This window comes from Haematobia irritans, chromosome 3 (genome assembly GCF_050003625.1).
Source record: "Haematobia irritans isolate KBUSLIRL chromosome 3, ASM5000362v1, whole genome shotgun sequence".
NCBI lineage: Eukaryota > Metazoa > Arthropoda > Insecta > Diptera > Muscidae > Haematobia > Haematobia irritans.
In genome coordinates this window covers 62743333-62755275 of record NC_134399.1, presented here as the reverse complement: position 1 = coordinate 62755275, position 11943 = coordinate 62743333, and the positions used below count along the sequence as shown (strand labels likewise).

Below are 11943 nucleotides of genomic sequence, written 5' to 3'. Positions count from 1 at the left end.
AAAATTTTGATAAAAATTTCTACAGACATAAAATTTTAACAAAATTTTCTATAGAAATAAACTTTTGACAAAATTTTCTATAGAAATAAAATCTTGGTAGATTATTTTTGGCTCGAGTGGCAACCAATATTATGAACCGAATAAAATTTGAAATAAAATTTTGACAAAATTGACCATATACCAATACCATGTACCAAAATTCAGCCGGATCGGATGCAATTTGCTTCTCTTTGAGGCTTTGCAAGCCAAATCTGGAGATCGGTTTATATGGGGGCTATATATAATTATGAACCGATGTGGACCGGATCGGATGAAATATGCTTATCTTAGAGGCTCCAGAACCCAAATCTAGGGATCGGTTTATATGGGGGCTATATATAATTATGGACCGATGTGGACCAATTTTTGCACGGTTGTTAGAGACAATATACCAACACCATGTACCAAATTTCAGCCGGATCGGATGAAATATGCTTCTCTTAGAAGCTCCACAAGCCAAATCTGGGGATCGGTTTATATGGGGGCTATATATAATTATGGACCGATATGGACCAATTTTTGCATGGTTGTTAGAGACCATATACCAACATCATGTACCAAATTTCAGCCGGATCGGATGAAATTTGCTTCTCTTTTAGGCTCCGCAAGCCAAATCTGGGGATCGGTTTATATGGGGGCTATATATAATTATGGACCGATGTGGACCAATTTTTGCACGGTTGTTAGAGACCATATACCAACACCATGTACCAAATTTCAGCCGGATCGGATGAAATTTGCTTCTCTTTTAGGCTACGCAAGCCAAATCTGGGGATCGGTTTATATGGGGGCTACATATAATTATGGACCGATGTGGACCAATTTTTGCATGGTTGGTATAGACCGTATACTAACAGCATGTACCAAATTTCAGCCGAATCGGATGAAATTTGCTTCTCTTAGATCAATCGCAAGCCAAATTTGGGGGTCCGTTTATATGGGGGCTATACGTAAAAGTGGACCGATATGAACCAATTTTTGCATGGTTGTTGGAGACCATATACCAACACCATATACCAAATTTCAGCCGGATCGGATGAAATATGCTTCTGTTAGAGGCTCTACAAGCCAAATCTGAGGGTCCCTTTATATGGGGGCTATACGTAAAAGTGGACCGATATGGCCCATTTTCAATACCATCCGACCTACATCGATAACAACTACTTGTGCCAAGTTTCAAGTCGATAGCTTGTTTCGTTCGGAAGTTAGCGTGATTTCAACAGACGGACGGACGGACGGACGGACGGACGGACGGACGGACGGACATGCTTAGATCGACTCAGAATTTCACCACGACCCAGAATATATATACTTTATGGGGTCTTAGAGCAATATTTCGATGTGTTACAAACGGAATGACAAAGTTAATATACCCCCATCCTATGATGGAGGGTATAAAAAGTTTCTCATCAGTGCAATTATTAGGTGCCTTTTTAGCTCAATTTAGAACGACGCCAATAAGAGCCCCTGCAAACTATCAGAAAAAGTTCATTTTAAGGTAGTTGTAAAAGAATCATTGTGGTCAAGTAAAACACGATTGTGTAGATGTTTATTAATTTGATTAAACATTTATAAACTCTTATAAATATAACATTTATACGACTATCACATCACATTTAACATAATTTTTTGCATTAATAAAATAATGCTGTTGAGTTACAAGTTGCAAGTTACATGTTGCAGCGTCTATCAGCCAGAGCTTTTATTCTCGATGGAGGCAGCGTGTCTGGAAAAATATCTGAAATACTACCACTTTATTCCATTTGGAAAGTCAAAAATTGTTCACCAATATACCTTTCACAATTTTAAGCGTAATAAATATGTTTACAGCACTTCATTTTTATTTAAATAAATTACAATAAGCTAGTTGCGCTTGGTGTTTCACAAAATATAAAATAGTTTTTGTAACAATAGTATAATAGTAGTATAGTAACAATAGTAGGGCTGTTTTCTTTTTGCACTGGATACAACATTTGTATGGGCTATCGTTGCACTGGTGTTCTATCCAGAACATCTCATCAGTGCAAGTCGCGCCGATCTTGCCAGATTGTGTTTTGATAAATTGACGCTTCATCGATTCCAAATAGCACTTTATTGTGACTAATTTATCGAAAAACATGTAATTAAAAGTGGTATAGTGTCATAAATAATCGCAGCAGTAAATATTTATTACTAATTGGAGCATTTCATACATTAAAAATGCAAGATTTCACTTCTTTTCTATGATTGTTTTTAAACAGCTGATGACAGTGTTGCATATTTTTGGGGATGTCCTGGATAAACGAGTACTCTGTTTTCTTTTAGTCCTTCACGGCTTAGGGTATCCAGTGCTAAAAGAAAACAGCCCTAGTGATGGCAAAATACTTTCATGTACATTTCATACGTTTCCCCATCACAGTTGGCGATTGTTGCAGTGTCACTTACGAGTCTGTGGTAGCGATGAGGATGAAATGGAACTTTGAAATGCTGGCAGGGTGGTTTCGATATACTCTAGATAATGTATATAAGAAAGTCGAAAAAAACACAATTTATTTCTTAATGCGTTTTATCTTATAGAGAATTATTGTTTATAAGAAAAAGATGTATTCTTTCGAGTTTAGCCACTAAAATCTCCACTTTTTCACGATTGTTTTTCTTTAATCGTCAATTTTAAAGAACATAAATTTTAAGAAAAGTTGGTTTGGGCTATTCCCCATCAAGTTGTAATAAAATCAGTAGCGTAGCTACACTAGATAGGGTCGCGAAAAAAAGTTCATGCAGTCACCCCCCAGTTTTGTAGCATATTTGAAGACAATTTCAGAACACTAAAACTTTTTTTTTTCCGTGCACCCTACGACCCCCCGAAATGCAATTTACTGTACTGTGTCGTCATTTGAAGTCCGATCGAAAAGAAACGCATATCGTTGTTCATGGTTGATCAGGGGCTATATTTCGTGCATTGGTCATTTTTGACTCCGACGTCAAATTTGATTTTTAATTTTTTTATTTCGCTTCGTATACCCCTATGATGCCCATTTCTTATAACCTTTATAAAGATCTTATCAAAATATGAAACTTTTGCTTTGGAAGTATTTAATTATATTCATAAACAAAAATGTTACAGAGATTTTAAAAAGTCAATAGGTCACCCTACACCATCAAATAGCTTTTGCTGTGTTGTCATGATATCCGATCGAAACCACATGCACATCGTTATTCACATCTACGAAATTAATTTGAAAGGTATTTAATATACACAAACTGTTTATCTGTAAATTTCTAACCGTATCATTGTATACATACTCGTTGTGTGCACTACGACATTTTCTGCGTTATGCAAAGTTCTTGTGTTTTTGCTTGAACAACTTGAGAGCCTACTGTTTTAAAATCTAACAATCAATCTAACAATAAAAGTAAGTGGTAACGGAATTGTGGAAAATTACGAAGATCGTTATGCTGCTTACACATTGGTTAAATTTCTGCCTTTCAACATCTGACTACGCCGTATTTTTTTTTGCGTTTTCTTGTCATCTTCACAATGGTGAGCAATGTTGTCACATGAGTAAATACTTTAAACAAGAAAATATTAGATTAGATTTGTATTTGATTTGAGTACATTTCATGTTTATTAATTGTACAATTTTATTATGCGGCTAACAACTTTTTAGAATTAATTTATAACAAATCCTGTCTAGAATCAAGTTTACTATGTTGTTGGCGACTTTTAATTTTGGATATTATATAACGCAATCGTTTATCGTCTGTAACATGACTAGTAGATTCATTTTTAACCTGCTTTCTTTAAATATAAAAGGAATTCAATAACTTGATGATTTGTTGGTAATTTAGTTTTGTCGATAACCCGAGCTTCGAATTTCATTTTGTTTTCACTTTTTTCAAATACTATCAACAGCCTTCTCTCACAAAAATATGGACAGACTTAAGAAATCATGTAGCGAAAGTGTTTGTTAGATTTTTTGCTAGAACAATTTGAGAGCCTACTGTTCTCAAATTGTTCTAGCAAAAACACATGCACTTTGCATAACGCTGAAAATGCCATAGTGCACACAACGAGTATGTATACAATGATACGGTTAGAAATTTACAGATAAACAGTTTGTGTGTATTAAATACCTTTCAAATTAATTTCGTAGATATGAATAACGATGTGCATGTGCTTTCGATCGGATATCATGACAACACAGCAAAAGCTATTTGATGGTGTAGGGTGACCTATTGACTTTTTAAAATCTCTGTAACTTTTTTGTTTATGAATATAATTAAATACTTCCAAAGCAAAAGTTTCATATTTTGATAAGATCTTTATAATGGTTATAAGAAATGGGCAAAATAGGGGTATACGAAGCGAAATAAAAAAATTAAAAATCAAATTTGACGTCGGAGTCAAAAATGACCAATGCACGAAATATAGCCCCTGATCAACCATGAACAACGATATGCGTTTCTTTTCGATCGGACTTCAAATGACGACACAGCACAGTAAATTGTATTTCGGGGGGTCGTAGGGTGCACGGAAAAACAAAAGTTTTCGTGTTCTGAAATTGTCTTCAAATATGGTACAAAACTGGGGGGTGACTGCATCAACTTTTTTTTTTGCCTTAGGCCGTGACCCTACCTAAGCTACACGCTCACAAAAAATCGCTTCTGTAACATATACTCCCAAACATATTTTGCTTCAAGCATATACATTTTTGGGTATTGCCCAAACATTTATATGTTTGATCTCTTCCAATATATAATATGTTTGAAAGCATATTGGTATAAACAATATATGTTTGGGTAGTCTAAGTTCCAAACATTTTGTATTTTTGCATCCAAATTCAATAATGTTGTCTTCCAAAAAACAATATGTTATTATGTGACCATATAATATGTTTGGAAGCATTTTGCACCCAAAAATATTATATGCTTAAACAAAATTCTCGCAAACAATATTGTGCTCAAAATTTTATTTATTTATTTATATATTTACAATCACAATGAATTATGAAAATAAACAGGTAATATAGGTGCTAACAATATAGGTTTTCGACCTGAATGCTCAAAATTTTGTTTCTGCTCAATTGTATATTCCCCCACATCTTTCTCACTTCCACGAGATTTTTTAGTTCTTAGCACCTTTTTCTGTAATACAAACATTGTAGAAGAAATTATTCAATTGTATGATTTTTTATACCCTCCATCATAGGATGGGGGTATATTAACTTTGTCATTCCGTTTGTAACACATCGAAATATTGCTCTAAGACCCCATAAAGTATATATATTCTGGGTCGTGGTGAAATTCTGAGTCGATCTAAGCATGTCCGTCCGTCCGTCCGTCCGTCCGTCCGTCCGTCTGTTGAAATCACGCTAACTTCCGAACGAAACAAGCTATCGACTTGAAACTTGGCACAAGTAGTTGTTATCGATGTAGGTCGGATGGTATTGAAAATGGGCCATATCGGTCCACTTTTACGTATAGCCCCCATATAAAGGGACCCTCAGATTTGGCTTGTAGAGCCTCTAACAGAAGCATATTTCATCCGATCCGGCTGAAATTTGGTATATGGTGTTGGTATATGGTCTCCAACAACCATGCAAAAATTGGTTCATATCGGTCCACTTTTACGTATAGCCCCCATATAAACGGACCCCCAAATTTGGCTTGCGATTGATCTAAGAGAAGCAAATTTCATCCGATTCGGCTGAAATTTGGTACATGCTGTTAGTATACGGTCTATACCAACCATGCAAAAATTGGTCCACATCGGTCCATAATTATATGTAGCCCCCATATAAACCGATCCCCAGATTTGGCTTGCGTAGCCTAAAAGAGAAGCAAATTTCATCCGATCCGGCTGAAATTTGGTACATGGTGTTGGTATATGGTCTCTAACAACCGTGCAAAAATTGGTCCACATCGGTCCATAATTATATATAGCCCCCATATAAACCGATCCCCAGATTTGGCTTGCGGAGCCTAAAAGAGAAGCAAATTTCATCCGATCCGGCTGAAATTTGGTACATGATGTTGGTATATGGTCTCTAACAACCATGCAAAAATTGGTCCATATCGGTCCATAATTATATATAGCCCCCATATAAACCGATCCCCAGATTTGGCTTGTGGAGCTTCTAAGAGAAGCATATTTCATCCGATCCGGCTGAAATTTGGTACATGGTGTTGGTATATTGTCTCTAACAACCGTGCAAAAATTGGTCCACATCGGTCCATAATTATATATAGCCCCCATATAAACCGATCCCTAGATTTGGGTTCTGGAGCCTCTAAGATAAGCATATTTCATCCGATCCGGTCCACATCGGTTCATAATTATATATAGCCCCCATATAAACCGATCTCCAGATTTGGCTTGCAAAGCCTCAAAGAGAAGCAAATTGCATCCGATCCGGCTGAATTTTGGTACATGGTATTGGTATATGGTCAATTTTGTCAAAATTTTATTTCAAATTTTATTCGGTTCATAATATTGGTTGCCACTCGAGCCAAAAATAATCTACCAAGATTTTATTTCTATAGAAAATTTTGTCAAAAGTTTATTTCTATAGAAAATTTTGTTAAAATTTTATGTCTGTAGAAATTTTTATCAAAATTTTCTTTCTATAGAAAATTTTGTCATACAATTTAGAAGATGGTGTTAGGAGGTTTTAAGATGCCTTGCCATCGGCAAGCGTTACCGCAATTTAAGTAATTCGATTGTGGATGGCAGTGTTTAGAAGAAGTTTCTACGCAATCCATGATGGAGGGTACATAAGCTTCGGCCTGGCCGAACTTACGGCCGTATATACTTGTTTTATTTTAATTTTACCTTTTGCCGGGCGGGGATTCGAACAGCGGACCACACAGTTTGTAAGGATCAAAGAAGTAGCTGATCCATTGCCCAAGGAAAAATAAAATGTTAATTTTGTAATAACAAGCAACAACCACCAACTTAATTCAATATCGCTCCCTGTTAAATAGCGCTCCAAGCTACTAAACACATATATGTTTATAGGCTATTTCTAAATTAATATATGTTTGCATCCAAGCTTATTATATTTACAAACATTTTATGTCCCAAACATAATATGTTCTAACATATTAACATATATGTCCCAAACATGTTATGCTAGTTTATGAACATTATATGCTTGCACTCAAAAATATTGTGTTTAAAAATTTGTGTTCCAAACATATAATGTTTATAGCCAAACATATGAACAACAGTCTTTTTCATCCGTGTAGATGGACGCTATAGCCCCCTAACTAAAAGTGAATAGACTGAATATATAGATTCAATTAAAGTTTTATTTTATAAAAGTGGATAAAATTTAGACTTCAACATAAATAACAGAATTAATTTATAATGAAAATGTTGGTGACAAGTTTTTCTGTGTAATTAGCAGACAATGACGAAACGAAATTTTAGACAAAAGAAATTCAAAAATTTTTGAATATGCCTTAAAGATTTTACAATTGATTCCGAGCCAAAGGTGCAGCTTCTATAAAATAAAGACGTTTTTTAGCCACCTATCTGGCTTTAAATCTTGGATCAATAAAATTGAAATTAGGATACAGATCTCATTTATTGCATTTTCATTTTCTTTTCGCGGAATTTTAATACCAGTGTAAAAATTATAACGTATACTTCAAAATAAAAAGTCTTAGTCTATATTTGAAGCGTTTTTATCTTAAATCTAAAGATTCAATGTTTTAGTTAATTTAATGACTGTATGGGTTGGCCCAGTAGATAGTGCCTTTGCTTCGATACTCATTTTGGACGAAAGGTAAAATTTGAACATTTCATAAAATCGAACAACTTCTTGTACATTGTTTGTATTATAGAAAAAAAGTGACGCAAATAAACCAAATGGAAGTGAGAAATATATGAGGAAAGCTGCAATAACCCACACGGATGAAAAAGACTGTTTTTCATATGTTTGGCTATAAACATTATATGTTTGGAACACAAATTTTTAAACACAATATTTTTGAGTGCAAGCATATAATGTTCATAAACTAGCATAACATGTTTGGGACATATATGTTAATATGTTAGAACATATTATGTTTGGGACATAAAATGTTTGTAAATATAATATGCTTGGATGCAAACATATATTAATTTAGAAATAGCCTATAAACATATATGTGTTTAGTAGCTTGGAGCGCTATTTAACAGGGAGCGATATTGAATATTGTTTAGACCAGGGATCCGGAGCGGTCCATTTTTTTCGCTCCGCTCCGCTCCCGCTCCGGAGAAAAAAAAACCGCTCCGCTCCGAGAAAAAAAAAATCGCTCCGCTCCGCTCCTCTTCGAGAAAATTATAGTACAAACATTGTATTATCTGTTCAATTAAGTTTTATTTTATTTAGAAAAATCGGGCGGTACATATATGGGAGCTATAGCTAAATCTGAACCGATTTCGATGATTTATTGCACATATAGTTAGTGCTATAGAAGATTACATTTCGCCAACTTTGAGTAAGATCGGTTGATAAATAAGGGTTTTATGACCTAATTTGACAAAATCGGGCGATACATATATATGGGACCTATATCTAAATCTGAACCGATTTCGATGAAATTTTCAGACTTAAAGGGTGATACAGAAGATTATTTTGTGCTAAATTTGACGACGATCGGTTAGTAAAAAAAGTGCAACGTGACCCCATTTGTCGAAATCGGGCAATACATATATATGGGAGCTATATCTACATTTGATCCGATTTCTTCCAAATTCAATAACGTTTGTCCTTGTGCCCAAAAAAACTCCCTGTACCAAATTTCATCAAAATCGGTTAATAATTGCGACCGAAATCCTGTGAACAACAAATACATGGACAGACGGACGGACGCCAAGCGCTAGATCGACTCAGGAGGTGATTCTGAGTCGATCGGTATATATTTTATGGGGTCTAAAATCAATATTTCTTGTAGGCACATTTTTTGGCAGATCAAACTTGTTATACCCTAACCACTATGTGGTTTAGGGTATAATGACTTTAAAACAATGTGTTGAAATATTTTATTAATTTTGAAGATTTTTTCAGAAATATTAAATCCATTTTGACTTCATTAAAGGAAGCATTCTAGGAAGCATATGTTAATTTTTCATTTTTTTAGATTTTTTTCGTCAGTTGTTATCAAAATCCTTTAAAAACGAGTTAACGAGTTATTTTTTTCCATATTAAGACTCGACTTCCAGTAAAAAGCGTCTTTAAAATAAAGTGTTGAAAAACATGTCTTATTTTTTTAACGATTTTTGCTTTGTAGGCAAGATGCAAAAAGGAAACAAATTTAAAGACAATTTTATTAATTTTAAAGAATTTTTCTAATTATTAAAGTCACGTTGACCTTACCTCAAAAATTTTATCTTTCATGTTATGATACACATTTTTAAGTAAAATCACTTAATTATAAGGACATTACAACTTCATTCAAAAGTTTATTGCCTTTTGGACAAGAAAACAAGTATATACAGCACTAAGTTCGGCCGGCCCGAACCTTAAATACCCACCACCATGAACCAAATATTAGGGTTTCCTTTGACATTTTAGGAGGGCTTGAGGACACTTCCCGAAGATAAATTTAAAGATTTCACCTATGAGGACTATATCAGATTCTGGATTTATAAGAACCATTTTTGTTTGAGTTTTAGAGGAATCATAAACATCTCTTGTAAGTGTGCAAGAAAATTATAAAATAACGTCTTGATTTGAAATCTTAAATATGTAGAAGTAAAATCTGGAAATTTTACATTGAGTTTCAAACAATTCAAGTGAAGTCGGTCTATATGGAGGCATTACCAAATGGACCGAGCCTAAAATACCAGAATATTTACAATTTCAGGCAAATCAGATAAAAATTACGGTTTCTAGAAACCCAAGGAGTTAAATCGGGAGATCGTTCTTATGGGGGCTATACTAAAACATGGACCGCTACTCACCGTTTTCGGCACACCTCTTTATGACCCGAAAATACCTCTAGATTTCCAATTTCAGGCAAATAGGATAAAAACTTCGGATTCTAGACGCCCAAGAAGTAAAATCGGGAAATCAGTCTATATCAAAATATTTACCGATACTCACCATTTTCAGCACACCTCTTTATGGTCCGAAAATACCCCTAGATTTCCAATTTCAGACAAAGTGGATAAAAAATACGCTTTCTATAAGCCCAAGACCCCAAATCGGGAGGTCGTTTTATATGGGGACCATACCAAAACATGGACCGATACTCACAATTTTTGGCACACGTATTTGTGGTCCTACAATACCTCTAGATTTCCAATTTCAGGTAAATTGAATAAAAACTGCGGTTTCTATAAGCCCAAGAAGTAAAATCGGGAGATCGGTCTATATGGGGGCTATACCAAAATATGGACCGATACTTACAATTTTTTGCACACGTATTTGTGGTCCTACAATACCTCTAGATTTCCAATTTCAGGTAAATTGAATAAAAACTGCGGTTTCTATAAGCCCAAGAAGTAAAATCGGGAGATCGGTCTATATGGGGGCTATACCAAAACATGGACCGATACTCACCATTTTTGGCACACCTCTTTACGGTCATAAAATACCTCCAGGTTTCAAATTTCAGGCAAATTGGATAAAAAATACGATTTCTATAAGCCCAAGAGCCCAAATCGGGAGGTCGGTTTATATGGGGACTATATCAAAACCTGGACCGATATAACCCGTCTTCGAACTTGACCTGCATGCAGACAAAAGACGAGTTTGTGCAAAATTTCAGCACGATTGCTTCATTATTGAAGACTGTAGCGTGATTACAACAGACAGACAGACGGACATCGTTATATCGTCTTAGAATTTCTCCCTGATCAAGAATATATATACTTTATATAGTCGGAAATCGGAAATCGAACGGAATGACAAACTTATTATACCCCCGTCACCATTCTATGGTGATGGGTATAAAAAACTTTATTTTAGAGAAATGCGTCTTCCATGTTAAGCAAAATTTGCATTCTTATTCTAAGGACATGGAATCTTTGACTTCACGACAATATTTTTTTCAGTGTAGAAAACTAAAAAATTAAATATAAATAAGATCGTTTAATTGCATTTATTTCACGTTCATTACAAACATCTTTGTAGTAATACGGGATGAAATTGATCGAAAGTACTGTTGTTACTTTTACAACACGTACTAGATATATATTTTTACATTTGCCGTTTTTGAAAACAATTACTAAAAAACACGTTGTGTTTTCCCCAATGTACGTACGTACAAAAATACATATCGTACATTTTAAACGTTTACTCACACTACGCTAAGTACTAGCTAAATTTGAAATTACCTACACAGTGTAATTTCAAAGTTACACATTTCATTCAAGTAATATTTTATTCGGAGCGGAGCGGTTTTTCATTTGGAAACCGCTCCGCTCCCGCTCCGCTCCCGCTCCGGCAAAAAAAGGTCTTGCTCAGCTCCGCTCCACGCTCCGCTCCGGATCCCTGGTTTAGACCAATATGCTTTCAAACATATTATATATTGGAAGAGATCAAACATATAAATGTTTGGGCAATACCCAAAAATATATATGCTTGAAGCAAAATATGTTTGGGAGTATATGTTACAGAAGCGATTTTTTGTGAGCGTGCAGGAATAAAATTATTTTCACATCCTGTAAAAGAGTCAAAGTTTATCACAAAAGTTTTATTTTCTTCCCTTTACAGCGAAACGCAAGTGCACCCAGAAAAAAGTGACCTCTTCTTTAAGTTAAAATGAACTTATTGTGAAGAAAATTGAACTTCGTATAGCGCCAAAGACATTTTTATTTGTTTGAACGATATGATTTTCGTAGAAATTAGGTAGAATGCTTTCCATATATTAGTTAACATTTTCCTATATTTATGTACCACTATACTACAGAATGAAAAAATTTAACTGAAT

At 34.7% G+C, this 11943-nt stretch overlaps 1 long non-coding RNA gene across 1 annotated transcript; it reads right to left on the bottom strand.

Annotated features, from left to right (window-relative positions):
* Window positions 1–3094: 3094 nt before the first annotated feature.
* LOC142230165 (uncharacterized) lies at window positions 3095–4328 on the bottom strand. Its single transcript, XR_012720593.1, has 2 exons — window positions 3322–4328; window positions 3095–3241 (listed from the first exon to the last, which is right to left on the bottom strand). It is a non-coding gene; the product is annotated as an uncharacterized LOC142230165 (long non-coding RNA).
* Between the last annotated feature and the right edge of the window lie 7615 nt (window positions 4329–11943).